This window comes from Argiope bruennichi, chromosome 4 (genome assembly GCF_947563725.1).
Source record: "Argiope bruennichi chromosome 4, qqArgBrue1.1, whole genome shotgun sequence".
Taxonomy (NCBI): domain Eukaryota; kingdom Metazoa; phylum Arthropoda; class Arachnida; order Araneae; family Araneidae; genus Argiope; species Argiope bruennichi.
This window is the reverse complement of record NC_079154.1, coordinates 129,901,972-129,917,832: the sequence shown is the minus strand read 5'-3', so window position 1 is coordinate 129,917,832 and position 15,861 is coordinate 129,901,972. Positions and strand designations below refer to the sequence as shown.

The following is a 15,861-nucleotide window of genomic DNA, read 5'->3' as shown; positions in this document are numbered from 1 at the left end:
TCTCAATACTTTTTTTTTTCATTCCTATCTCTTCAAAAATCGAGACTTCTGAAGTTTGAAGCCTCACATGCTCCACAAGCACAGCTATACTTATTTCAAAAGCAATGAAATTATTTCTGTTTTATGAAATTCATTCGCTGGGCAGTCTTTATCAAATAAATTATTCGAGCCACCGCAGAAACCTCAGCACTTACTCAATGCCGCTGGTTTTCATTTCTTTTCCATACTTCGTCTCACCGATGAGAAAAGATGGTAGTCTTTCCGAAGATCATTGACCTCGGATGAGAAAATCAGTTTGCGAAGCCAAGACTGTGTCACACCGCACCCAAGGAGAAATATCAACAGAAAAATTAACGAAAAGACATTTGTTCACCACAAACTGGCTACTCCGACCGGCTGGAAGGCACACCAAAAAATGGGAAATATCTTCGAAACCTCCATGTGTACATTTTTTTTTTCACTTTACACTTTTCCTACAATTCACGCATCAAAAAATACAACTTATTAACATGTTAAAATTAAAGATTATTTTAATCAGGAAACTGTCACTCGTATTAGTAAAAATGTGTAGATTTTTTTTCATCCTTGCAACGTGCTGTTGCAATCTACCCAACAAAAATGTATATTTTATTTCGAAAATCATTGTGGTTACAGCTAAAAACAATTGTTTAATTGTTGGAAATTAAAAAAAAATAATAATAAGTAAGCAAACAAACTGAACAAGTTAAGTTAATGTTCTTTAATCCTAAGATGACGTAAAATTCCTTTTTGCTCGGTTGACAATTTCCTAATACATCAACATAGAACATCGAAATTAGGAAATTATAAAAGTAAAATGTGATAATTTTAATCATTTAACCGTTTCAACCTCTTTAGAAAATGCATATTTAAATTGTGTCTCAAAAATGTAGCGATGACGAATATACTCGTAAAACACAGAGTATGTGTGATATGAAATTATTAATAGCAATGAAATGACTTTTATTTTTTATTTCACTAATCACATTTATTTATTTATTTAAATTAATATACACTTTTTGCATATGAACGAAAAGAAACATAAAAAATAATAATTTATTATTTTAATTTGCTGTTAGAGAATGGTATGGAGCAAAGCATGGTACAATTCATAATAATTTTTTATTAGTTTATTGATTTGATTTCAACTTTGCCTCAAAATACTTTAAACATCTTGAAATTTATGAATATATTTGAGTTTTTACTAAAATCATAATTAAAACTGCAAAGTGTCACTACTTATTATTTTTGACGAATAAACTCGTCTTAACGCAAAAACGTGTACGTCTTCCATGACGAGTATACTCGCAGAAAACAGTTAACTGGTTAAAAGAACTGAAAATATCTGCAATGGACGTCAAACGATCACCATATCTTCTTAAGGTATTCAAACACTTAAGACACTGGAATAGCAGAAAGGATTATAAAGCATCAAAAGTTACTAGGTTCTTCTCCTTTAATTCGCACCACACTATACCCTGGAAGAAGGGCTCGGCGTTAAGATGAGAAGACTCAATTTTACCAGAGATCAACCCAGCACTTTTGCGAGATTTGTCTCAGAATAGCTTTCGCTAGCTAAAACGGGGCATTAACATAACCAAACTTATATTCTCAGCATCAAAGTCGCGGTGGCCTAGTGGGTAAGGGCTCGGCTTCGGAATTGGAGATCTTCAGACCCGATTCCACCGTCGTATAAGCGAGTCTGGTGCACATTAAATCTGTCGGGTACATACGTCCTCCCGCTGGTGTGGAAGTTTGGAGAGCTCAGGTGTCGTCCTTGTCATCTGTCCGTAGTTCAAATTCACAAGGTCCGTCCCAAAATAGCCGTAGTGTTGCTTTAAAAAACAGGTCGTTAATATAACTAAACTATTCACCGTTCAAAATGAGAATGGACGTTTTTAAGTATAGATTCAATGGGGCGTGGCTAAGTGAAATAAGCTTCAAGAAACGATTTGTTCATTTAAGTCAAAAAGAAATCTAGTTAGAAGAGAAAATGGAAAGGAAATTCAAAACAGCAATCCGTAGTATGATAATGCATTTTAATTCGCTGTGCAGGCACCATCTGACTTAATTATTTGAATATTCCACACATATCATTATCATAAAAATAAACAACATTTATCAAGTGAAATAACTCAATGAATTAAATCTAAAAGATGCACATCAGAAAGACGAGATTTTTAACTTGACGCATTAAAAGATTAAAAGTATTTCAAAGTGAGACAAAATTTGATTATTACACAAACTTTAAACTGCTTTAAGCAAGACAGAATTTGAAAAGTATGTTACAGCAAGTACATGTTACAAAATATATATTTCGAAATAAAAGCAAAAGAGAAAGTGCTGCTTTTAAAAGAAAGCAATATACTTTATCATTATTTCACCAGAGGCTCGGGCATGTGAGTGAAACATTCAAATTACCACGTTTGAAGCATTTGCAAAATAAAAGGACTGTTGCAATTTGTTTTTAAAATTTATTAAAATTAAGTTTTAAAATACTGCAATAAATTAAAACTGATACCATTGCAAAGCAATTTTTATTATTAAGAAGGTTTTTAATTATTTTTGTGCTATGTAGATATTAAGGAGAAATAACAAAATTAACTGACTTTCAATTAATTAAAATTAAAAACGCTTTAAAGCCCTCGTTCCAAATTATATGCTTATCGATGTATTCTGTAAAGCCGATAAGAGAATCGTGGAATTTACAGAAAGGGATTCAAGCTAAGAATATCATCAATGAAGAATATAACTTTTCATAATTCAGATAAATACTTTTTTTTTTTTTTTTTGCAACGATCGTCAAAAAGTTTGTGTTAAAAAATGGCAAATCAAAGTTCTTAGGTTAGCATACTTTCCCTAAATTGCATCATGCAAAAATCATTCAAAATACTCTTCACACATCTTTGGACACGAAACTATCTTAGTTGACACGTAATTTCTTCTTGAATTAAAGATATTCACTAAAAGAGATTCTCAAAATTTCAACGTAATTTTTATTTTTATTTATTCATTTAATTATTATTATTTGGTGAAGAATATATTTTATACAATCACTACTTTTCCAAAAGGAGAAATGAAAATTATTCTAAGTTTATCCACATGATTTTTACTTCAGAAATATTTGTTAGGCACCAAAATGCAACTATATTAAGCAAAAATCTTAAGAATTTCATTCATTCATCATCCAGCGACGATATTTGCAATTAAAATTTATAAAGAAAGTATTGCATTTGTCAAAATATTCGAACTCGAAATAACACAGAAACGCCATCACTTAAATTAATAAAATTTGATAAGAGATCTTGTGATTACAATTGTAATTATTCAGTGTCAAATTTTGGATTCCACAAATTAAAAAAAGGCTTCCCAAATATATATTCGTTAGTGGTCGTACCTATGAATTAATAGCATTCAGGCGATAAATCTCCAAGAAAAATATTTCTAAAAACCTGAAGCTAGTTTCAATAAAAACGCTGAATTAATGCCAGTGATAGATATTCCGCAAGTATTCACCATTACTATGCAATTAATGCACAAATACTGGTTTTCTTTATACTCCGAAACACAAAATTCTGACATGGGGACTCTGAAAATAAAAATCGGAGCACTCGTGGATTTCCCACCCTTTTCCCAGTAACCACATAATTATACAGCAAAGGAGAAGGTAACGCTTTATTAGAGTGTATGCGAGAAAGCTGTAGGAAGACCACCACTCCGTTGATTAATAAAATATCCAAGATGTATAAAAAAAATTAATTGCTTCGTATTACATGCCATATTTGAACAAATTTAGGGAAATGGCACATGCCTTAAGATTTGAGAAGGAACTCATTCTCTCAGAGCATTGAAGAAAATGTAGATTTTTTTAAAACTCTAGACGTCTGTTTTCGCTAAAAGTCTGGTTTCGAATCTATCCATCATCCCACTAATAAAACGTAATGAGATAGACGTCCTTAATAAAAAAGAAGTACGTTTGAGAAATCGCCGTGATCGGACCTTTCATTATAACCTTCAGACAGATCATCTTAATAATATGAATATGCTATTAATATTAAAAAGAATCGATAGAATCATCGTCTCTTGACAAAAAATTAAGATTGCTGCAGCTTTTTCTCTATCGATATATTGATTTAAGCAATAAACAGCAGAAACGAAGCGTTATTTAAATACGCTCAAACCACGCTTTTTGTTTTTACACAAAATGATTTCACCTTATGTAGCAAGGACTTTTCCATCCAATTTTCGTTTGAAGACTATCAGATCTTTCCTTTCGTGGCATCATACGAATAAGAACACTAGGTTTACGGAAGAGCGTCATTTTGACACATTTTAAATATTATAAGGAAAATTGCAAATAAACTTCAGATTTTTATTTTATCCGTTGAACGAGGTAAATATATATTGGCATCTATTTTCTTCAAACATGTTGAAATATTGTAATTCTCTATGTGGTTTTACGAATGTTTGTCAATTTGATACGATCTTAAACCTAGTGTTAAAAAACAATAACAAACATACCCTGGAAACAATAGAATATTATTTAGAGTTCGGCAAAGTATATACCAAATGGCGTGCAAATATACCATCAAGGCAGCATCTTTTCGATGGCCTCTCTAGCTGTTTTTCAACACTTGATATTTAGTGGCAATAAACGCATAGATCTTATACAAGAATATACTACATCAAAATTATCCCAAAGTATTTTTAAATTCAGTTGTTGCAGAAGGAAATAAGAAAAAAATACAAAGGCATAGATTATAATCACCTAAACACAAAGGTACTAAATTGGCTTTTGTAAAAGAAACAGAAGCAATAATGCTTGCAAAATATGTGAAATGATTGTTTGCGGAAAGTGTACAAACACAATTGAGTATTTGTGCAAAAGGTACGCGAAATGAATGTAAAATATTGAAATAAGGTATACTAAAATGTTTGAATAATAAAAACTTTTTATGAATATATATCTCAAATTTTTATTTTTTACTTATAGGGTAAAATTATATTGCCTTCTAAGTGGTTGTTTTTTCTTTAAATATATGCAGTGGTTCACACGACAAATTGACGAGTATCGTAGAGCTAGGTATATAAGAAATGTCCGCAAACCTAGTGTTAAAGAGGGTCACAATAAAACAGTCCTCGCAGGCCTTTCATCTCAATTATTCAGCAACTCATCATGGCTTGAATGTTTCAATAGTATGCATTAAAGATATGTAGTTCCTTTCATCGTATCATTTGTTTCCATTCTTAGGGGTGGCGCCTAAAAGGTAACGGAGTCACGTAATATTTTCCACTCATAAAAATAAAAAGATTAATACAGTGGAACTTCACTTAACGAACATAATTTATTCTCGAATCTTGCTCGTAATACGAAATACAGTACACTCCTGAGTATCCGGTTCGAGATTGCCCGGCCTCCGTACTATCCGGTCTACTTTTATTTTATCGTAATTGATAGCGGAAGGCAAGGATAGCATTGACAACACTGCCAAGACATTGGAAGCGGGCTTCAGCTACGATCCTTTTACGCATTGTATGCAAAATACAAGTTGTGACAGGAAAAGAGCAGCGTTCTGCTCGTTGTTCATTGTTTCGTCAGTGTGTAATGGAACTTAATTATTGCCGCTATTCCTGATTATAAGGGAACAGAACGTGCTGTATTCTTAAATTGTTCTTGGAGTACGCTTAATGTTTTTTCAAGTGTACCACAGTGAAGATTTCAAACTAGGTGATAATCGAAAAAAGTAGTAGTGACTCTGGAGGGGACATTACTCGCTATACAACGATTAGACACTGGTGTAACAGCAGAAACCGAAACTGCTTCTATGATTCACAAGGCCACATTTATATTTTACTAGGCTTGAGATAAATGGGGGCCCCAGCAGTAAGAAGTGGGAAAATGCGTATCATAACAGTGAGTTTTGGTATAAAAACTTTGTCTTTTGGTATTGTTGGGTAAAAAAATGAGTTCAAAGAACTCCGGTCTATCTGGTTATTTGTTACCCGACCTACCCATCAGCCACATTAGGCCGGATACTCTGGAGTGTACTGTACTCGTTATGTCAAATAATATTTTGTAAAGGGTCGGTGCAAAATAGAATAATGACTTCCTTTTCGAAAACTGCGAACACCTTAATAATAATGTAATTTATAATTATAATACTTTTTTACAAGAAAATTGACAATTATATTTACATCCTCTTCAAAATTTGCCGAAAATAGGGTGAAGCATTATTGTTAAATAAAGGTATAGTATCCTTTCTACTGGCTTATTAGAAGGATGCTTATCAATATACGATGCAACAATTTCCCTCCCTTTCAACATCTTCCTTATTATATTGAAAAGTTGATGTTATAGAGAGGGAGTTATCTCCTCTTCCCCTAACGAAATAATTCCCTGCTGGTGACCTGTTGGTAAGGGCTTGACTTCGGAACAGGAGGGTTTCAAGTTCGAGACCCGATTTCACCGAAGAACCGTCGTGTAAGCGAGTCTGGTACATGCTAAATCCGTCAAGGCCAAACGTCCTCCTGCTGTTGTGGTATGGAAGCTTGCAGAGGGGTTACCAACTCAGGTGTCATCTTCGTCTTCTGACCGCGGTTCAAAACTACGAGGTTCATCTCAACATAGCCTCAGTGTTGCTTTAAAACGGGATGTTAATATAACTAAACAAAGCTGGAGTGCAGCTGCTAGCATGTTATTAAAATACTTCTCTCTCATCTCGTGAAGTGACATTTAACAGTGTCTCGCATTTTTTTATACTTCAATTAAATATACCAAGTCGTTCATAAAGAAGTATATACTTTCCAAATGCTGTAAAATTGTAACAGTCAAAGACACGAATCGCCGTAGCGAATCGAAAAGTAGGTGTACTCTAAAGGTTTGTGTATCGCCCTTGACAGAAGTCACATAGACAATAGCATGCATGTCATGTGACTAGTCAATCAGAATGACGGTGTTTCCGTTGGAGGAGGCTTTTTGTGTTCTTCAATTTAGCTAAACGGAATCCGCAACTGTTGTGCAATGGCATTTTCGATCACAATTCGGAAAAGAAGCTCCAGTTAGAAAATCCATCAATCATTGGCATGAGCAATTCAAAACTACGGGCTGTTTGTGCAAAAGTATAAATCCTGGGCGACTGTCGGTATTGCACGAAGTCGTCATTAAGCGCAGAGGGTAAGTCGTGAAGTGCAGATTTCTCAGCCCACCGCCTGGAGAGTTTTAAGAAAGAAATTGAAAATGATTCCAGGCGAAGCGCAAATGTTGACAAACAAAAAAGTTTTAAATTTTGTGCCTATATGCAGCTTCGTTTTGAAAATGAGGATTTTGCGAATCACTTTGTTTTCATTCATGAAGCAACATTTCATGTCGGTGGGAAGGTACACAAGCACATTATTCTCTTTTGAGGATGAGAGAATCACAAATTCACAGTGCAACACATGCGAGATTCCCCGAAGGTAAATTTGTTCTTGCAAGCGTCCAGAAAGAAAGTGTACGGCCTTTTCTAAGAGGTCACACACAGAACATCCGCGACTGTCTCTCTAACAAAATTTAAAATAACCTTATACAATTCTGTTACAAATGACATATAACATCTTAAGCTGTTCTTGATTTATGGTGAAATTGAAACCTTATACTTATTTATAAATCACATGCATATTTTACAACTCCGCTTCTAATCTGAAAAAAAAATCCTTCAGGAAACAAGCTTTAAACACAGATTGATAACCGAAATATAGATGGATTCTGAATGTAACGTTATAATATCTCGTCGTCATTCGTTTTGCGAAACATCGTTCATTAAGGGAGTCATTTTTTTTAACATTTTGTTTCTTTCGTTAAGCGAAGTATTTGCTTATGTATTATTAAGTATTTATAATCATGCCGAATCGTTAATTCTCGAATCCTTTTAAATTTTATTATAATTTGACATAATATTTAATAAATATGGGACTTGATATTGCCTTCATTAATTTTGGATTCACTTAATTAATTCATATTTTAAACGCCTTTAATTATTAGACCGATATTAATTTATTTGTAAATAAAAGTTAAAAGTTGTTTCTAAATTTTTGAAACCAATTTAAAATTTACAATATAACTTCTGATAAATAAATGGTATACAAAAATATTTTTCGTGAGACAATTCGAAACCCCTTTCAGGATTTACAACTCATTTTGAATTCATTATTTTTTGTTTGTTTGTTTGTTTTGTTTTGTTTTAATACAGTTTTATTTTATTCTTCCATTCTATGCTTATTTACAACGGAAGCATTCATTCAATGCAATGAATGAATCTTGAATGAATGCAATGAATCTTGCATTTAATACTTTACTGAATAATACAAAATTCTATTTTATACACGTGATTATAATAATAATCACGTGTGTAAAATAGATGACTCGTGAGATTAGTATTGGCTGGGAGAAAAGTGCAGAGATCGAAAAAAATTTAAAAAATAATTAAGAGTTTAAAAAAAATTCCGAAATTGAAGTTTGCAGAGAGTACTCGAGGGAAGAAAGAGATAAAGACCTTCCTAAATCGATAACATTTAATGGCATGACCGACGCAGATGTACTCATTTGTCATTTTTCCAGTCAGGGCAGCAGATTTGTAATTCTTCCCCATTTCCAAATGTCTTGCGACTATTTTTAACTGTACATGCTTCCCCCCTGGTGTCATCACGTGAGTACAAATCATTTTGCCTTGAACTACTTCTGGACAGAAAAACAATCCAAAGAAGGGGACATCGGAAGAGTTGTACCGGAGGGTTGTACTGAGATAATTAGCAGCGAGTAAACGGAATAAAATGAGATCTTTGAGAAAAACCACAAACGAGCACACCACGAAACCATTTTCTAACGAATCTGTGAATTCATGCAGCGTTCTTTTGCCTGAATAGATTCAAAAGGTAGAAATTATAACCGAAATTTTTGAAACAGATAAATGTAACGTAACAGCAATACAGTTATGCATACACAGTTGCAGTTACATATGATTAATTTAATTCATTGCTGAGAAGACTGACGCATAGCATATGCGACTTTATGATATGATTTGCATATGATTGGTATCATCGACATATGATTATATGAAAATTACACACAGATACATGTGTGTGTGTGTGTGTGTGTGTGTGTGTGTGTGTGTGTGTGTGTGTGTGTGTGTGTGTGTGTGTGTGTGTGTGTGTGTGTGTGTGTGTGTGTGTGATTTTTTTATATTATTATTATTTCTTATATGTTTGTAAATTATGTACAAAATTATCACTGATCCACTCTCCGACAGAGTTGTGGTGGGATTGGCACGGCAATTCTCTATGCTACGGACTGTCCCAGAATCTAATATAAGTTCATCTGATTGCTCTGGTTTTAAAAAAGTTAATAACAGGAAAAAGTTCAAAAAAGATTATAGGATTAATAAAGATAATCAAAAACTAAATATTAATAACGCACCGAAACATTATAAAACCTCGCATCTTTCAGAATCTCACAAGATGAACTTGGATAAAAAAGAGAATGCAAAGTTCCATAAGACTTCACCTAGAAAGCCTCCCCTTTCCGCTTCCGTAGAGGGCAATTCTGGAACGAATGATGTAACAAGTGCTGCTTTGATTACAAACTCTCCAGCCCTTGTTTATTCAGCTGATACTGAGACTTGAATTTTAGCTGACCTTCCTTCGGGAAACTCCAGTGATCCATTACGTCATGAATCGGATACTGACGCAGAAATGTGTTCTAGTGCATCGGAAGGTGATACACTGGAATATAATATGTCAGAAAACTTAGAGGATACATCTGAAGACACTAGTCCTCCAACTCCGCCTCTACCAACTACTACACGCAAACGGGAGAAAAGATACTCCCATATTATTATTCCAACAAAATATAAATAAATATATATCATCTTTTCAACCTTAGTTTTTTAAAATTATCGATTTCGTAGTTATCTGTCGGTTTTAAAATTTACATTTATTGTATGACGTTATGTACTCGGTTAATTCCTTTTAATCTTTGCCGTAAATTTATTCAAGTATTTCATATGTATAGTACTTGTTCTCAATGATTTTAGACATTTCTATTTATGTACTTAAGGAAAATTTATTTTAATATTTTTAAAATTTTATATATTTTATACCTTGATCCTGTTGATCTAACATATGTTTGGCGCAGCATAGCCAAACATGGCTCTTGCGCCAGTAAAATCAACTAACCAACCAACCAACCTCTATGCTACGGAATGCATAATCGCAGTCTCTGAGCGTATGAAAAAACCTTCACGAAGCCTTAAACAAGAATGGCTGAAAAGAGTCGCCAGCAACTTCCTTTCCAGGCAAAAAAAAATCCATAGGATAATTATATTTTTTCTCTGTTTTCTTGCCTTGCTACTTGCAAGTTATGTTTTGTTATCCGCCTTCTTAATACTAGGAACTCCAAACAAATTAAAATTCGCAGAAAAAAATTTGAAGTGGAGTGATTAGATGTCAAGGGCAGGAATCCGAAGTTTCAATAAAGGGCGTGAAAATGTTCACGTATGAAAAACGAAGTGGTCGGCAGTCTCTGATTAATGAAGATTTGCTGACAGAATAGAAGAATAAGAAGTAAAAAAAAATTAGTCACCATTACAGCACAGTAAATACATTTTCCTCAAACTCTACTTTCAGTTTTCGCGTGTAACTTGTTTCTACGATGAAGGTACGCAAAAGGTTATTTCCAGCAATGATAAATGCTTCATTAACAAAGGCAACTATACTAAAAACTGACCTAAGAATTATAATACATTTTACAATAAAAATATTTTTTAACAATTCATTTTTTTTTCTTAATTCTTAATTAAACCTCGTTTTAGGATATCCTTTATGTTTTCTTACCTTTTGCAAAAACGCATTTATGATTGCATCAATACGATCCTTTGTTTAAATAATTATATTTCATTTCTGCAATCACAACCAGATAAAGAATATACAAGACATTGATTATTTATTGCGTATAATTTGAAATGGGATAGAATTTGATAAAACTGAAAATTAAAATAATTTGCATTTGAAAAAAATAATGTTTAGAATTGTAATAGGAAGGAGAAAAAAAACCTTACATTTGCATTTCTTAAAACTAACATAGAAACTGATAAAGAATGAAATATATAAAAAAAAGGTCGGTATTATATATATAATATAATACCTACAAATATTATTATTATTATATGATCAATTAAAGCGGAATTTCAAAATATTAGAAATGGTAAGATCGGGAAACTCAATATTCGATCAAAAGTGATTTTGACTTTTGTAACACCGAAATTTTAAAAAATTATTGCAGCATTAAAGTTCTACAAATAGCGCCTGTCACCTATGAAAAGGTAGTGATGGTGTTTTTTTTAATACATTGTAACATTACCTTTACTAAAGGATTCAAATTTAACAATACACCGTTTTTCATTACGTGAGAAAAAAAAGCAAGATTTTTTCTAATTTATACAAGAAGGTTTAACTTTGCTCTTATTTTTTATCTTTAAAAGTATAAAATAGCTGTTTACTTGAAAAGTGTAAATATTACCATACTTGATTATACATTACTGCTATTTTAAAAGAAAATTTTATCTTGAAAATAAGTAAGTTATATGTCCTGAATATGTCCTAAAATATGTCTTGAAAGTTGAAAATACGTAGTATCAGGTTCATTATTTTATATGTCTGAACTTCTCAACAAAAAAGTGTTTAATGACAACCTCTCAAGAATTCTCTGTGTACAAAAATGTTGATATAATTAAGAAAACGCATTACAAGTGGTTTATTATGAGCAAGAATTCATAAAATCTATGCCACACAAAACTGAACGATACAACAAGCATGAGTAAAACTTATCACCATGATTGTTTTGAAGACAATAAAATATAAATAGCATTCACGTTGAATTCATAAAAATGAATCGGTAATGATATCGTGAATGAATAGAAATTAAATTAAATATCCAACAAAGAAAATCTTTTTTTACAAAGGCATAAATAAACAATTTAATTTTAAATTTCAATATACAGTAATACAAGTCTTCGCGTCTTTTGTTTAAATATACGCAAAAACGTTGCTCTAATTTCTTTTTTCCAGAAACTGAAACAAATCCAATCCTGAGAAGTATTTCTTTGCATGAAAACTTTGTATGAAAAATACTCTTCCCAATAATAAAGACCTTTTTCTTGTATACTATTTTAAAATTATTTTTTATCTTTCCCTTAAACATTTTATTTTAAATTTAATCTTTTAAATATTTTCTTCCGCCGTCATAAGCCTTTCATCTCTCATTATGTCTTCATCTTTAACTTTACTTACAACAAAGATGAATGTGTGTTGAAATAAAAAAAAATCGTGGCTAAGTTAAAACTTATTCAAAGAATAACTTTTGACTAGGGATGTTATTTCAGAAGAACTAATGTATTTTTCTGTGAAGTTCAAGATGCAAGTTCTTCATTGTTTTATTAAAAGTATAACAAGAGTAAATGAGCTCATTCCATTATGGGCGAGCCTATGAAAAGCTGCTACAAATAGATTATTTAATTAAGAGATTTTCAAAACGGGTCTTACAAAGTAAGGAAGATAGGAAATACGATATACTATATGATCAAATAAAATAAAATTATTAGCCATTTAATTTTTAAATTTTTTTTAGAATTTATACACTAATCAACCAATGAAATAATATTTAAAGCACTACGTTATATAAAGTTTCGTTTCCCCTCTGTCCATAAGACATATCATGAATAGGATGAATTTTCCAATTTTTGTTTTATTTTATTTTATTATCTTTTTTTTATTTTAATAAGTACATTCTAAAAATACTGAGCAACATATGGCAAAAGTTTGTAACATTTAAAATCCGATAAATATAAAATTTTCAAAAAACTTCATAGAAAAACTATAAAATTCAGAATAATTGGTATAGGAAGAAGATGATGTAAAAAAAAAAAAAATTGGAGGTAGAAGATGATGTAAAAAAAATCGGTGCAATAATTATATATTTTATTATTTTATCCAGTTGAAAAATATTTATTATTAATAGTTTTTGGGTTACATCGATATCATAGCATATTTACATTTAATGTGATTAGTAAAGCAGTTCAAAATAATCATATATTTAAAAAAAAAATCTAAATAATGTTAATTCGAAAAAGCCTCACCCTACTAAATATTTATTAGTTTATCGTTTAAATAATTTTAATTATACTGTTCTTCATTGAATTTTGTAATGAATAAATGCTATCAATGAACTGGCTATCATCTTGCATCTTATCATTTATTTTGTGGCAAATAAAAATTCTAATTAAGGTTAGCTTCCATTTTTTCATTCTGTTTTTTAAATAGAAATACAACTTGAAATGAATTTAATTATTTTGCTATTTTAATCATACTATAATAGACAAGAATATAATATATTAGGTATTAAACAGTAAAATTCGAAAGAATGTATTCTATCATAATCTCACAAATCTTACAAAAAAAAATTACGAAAAATTCCACCAAAAGAAATTCATTTATGTAGAAGCAAAGAGCCCTAAATACATGATGCGAAATTTTATACTAATAAACTATAAAATTATTTTCAATTTTCTTACAAACACTCTTAGTAAATTAAAGTCACAACTACTGAAATTGATCATTTATCCATATTTAAATTCTGAAATAATTTAATAAACACTTTAAAATAATTATCACATTTAAAAAAGATTTTATGATAAAATATATTATTAACATGTTTACTATGTAAAATGTTCCAAAGTGAGAAAAATGATAGGCCTTCATATATTGATTACATTGTCTTAAATATTATACAAAATATATCTTTTGTTAACTGATTTAGAAAAGTAAATGGACATACTTTGAACAGAGATATCAGATTTTTAAAAAAATATCATTAAATCTCTTCTACGTGTAATATCTCTAACTTATTTTTTCCTGAAATTCAAGGACGATTCTATGTTATACATCATTGCCAATTTCATTATAACTGCAAGCACAAAAATATGCAAGAATTGGATGGTAAAGCATTGAATTGCACTTTGAAAATTCAGCAATTTACTACTGAAAAGTTCCTATAATCACAACGCTCTGTATACGAATTTTTATTTTGCACAAAAATTGTCCATAATAAAACTTCAAAAGCCCTTCATTCCTAAAAATATTGCTTAGAAGGTCCTAATTCCTATAAACATAGTTTTGAAAATTAAAGCATGATGGTATAGATATTTACGACCATTTAAAAATCTAATTTCTTAGAATTCGTAATAGAATATTTAATGAATAGCTATAGTTTTAATTTGGTTCGCACAGCACGCACAAATACGCAACTTACCAGCTTAATTTATAGACATATCTGAAAATGACAAAAAATCAAAATAAACACTACTTTCGGAAACATACATCAGTAGCCTTCCGACAAAATGATCGATTTGAAGTCTTAATGTAAATCCAAAAAAAATTAATACTCTTAATATTTTTTTCACTGATTTGTTACAGAAAATTCTCTCTATCTCTTTATAACTTATATAAGGAGAAAACGAAAATTTAAAAAATGCATCTTTAATTTTAAAAATAATAAAACTTCTAATCAGACAGAATGTAATTTCGGTTTACACTCCTCTTTTTCTTTTAAAATACACACTCATTTTGCTCTATGAAAAAGTCTTAAGAGCTGTCTATATTTTATTAAAATATGTATAGTATATAAAAATTTTTAAAAAAATTCATAATCGACGTCTTTGGTTTATGCATTACCACTCTTCTCATTCAGAATGAGACAACTGCACTGGTGATGATTTTGGTATGAATGTAAAAAATCATCATATTCATATTAATCAAAAAGTTTCCTAGTTTCCTCGTGAAATTGAAAAAAAAAGTATTCCCAGGTAAAGCATGTCTTATTATCGACAGATTCATAAAACGAAATTAATTTTAAATAGTATCGAAAACAAAATTCAATTATTTTGGAAATGCTTAAGGAACCACAAATGCACATACAACCATTAAAACTATGGTGGATCATGCAAGGTAGGATACCGGGTTAACATAAAAGAACTTAAGAATTTGTCCAAATATTCAAATTCATTTATATTACTCGAGTTGTGTAGATGACATTGCTAACGGTTTTGCCATCAAGTGATGGGAAGTATTTGCATTTGAAGGAACATCACAAGACTTATAGTACCATTATTTCGAAGAAATAAAATGAAAAAGAAACAGCATTAAAATTTGTTATACGATGAAGAACTTTCAGAATCTAACCAATTAAATTAGCAGCTCTTATTTTTTATTATTAGTTTCATTCACATTTTTGATAAACTCTAAGTACATGAGCGGCTGAATTTCGAAATAAAATCGAATAATTCCATGAAAATTCACTTGACCTAGACAACAGAATTATAGAACGTGCTCTTTCTTTAGTAGAAAGAATAATATACAATGTCATCATCATGATTATTTGGTACACAATATCATCATGATTATTCAAGAAGGTAAGTATATAACTGAGCAAGAAAATAAAATTATCTCATAATCCATGTATGTATTTACATAAAAATCATATTTTCGATTAAATTTATTCTGTGCTTGTCGAAAGGATAGAGCAGTTGCTAAAACATTATCTTTTATTGTTTTGATGCGAAAAGTTTTCATAAACTTTCAAAACATTTCTGAATTCATGAAAAGTATATAAAAAAAATTTATCTCATAATGTGTTTTGTTTATTCTTTTATATGCAAGTATTTCAGTTACAAAAACAATTCTTAATAAAATTCAAATCGTATTGAAAAGTTTATTTGCTTATCCATCTGAGAGTGGTGCAGTCTACAATAGGAGAAT

The 15,861-nt window shown here is 30.8% G+C and overlaps 1 protein-coding gene across 4 annotated transcripts in view; it reads right to left on the bottom strand.

Moving 5' to 3' along the window:
* The window catches only part of LOC129965637 (potassium voltage-gated channel protein Shal-like), a 226,446-nt gene that overhangs the window by 208,464 nt on the left and 2,121 nt on the right, over positions 1–15,861 (bottom strand). The gene's annotated exons all lie outside the window — the stretch shown is intronic.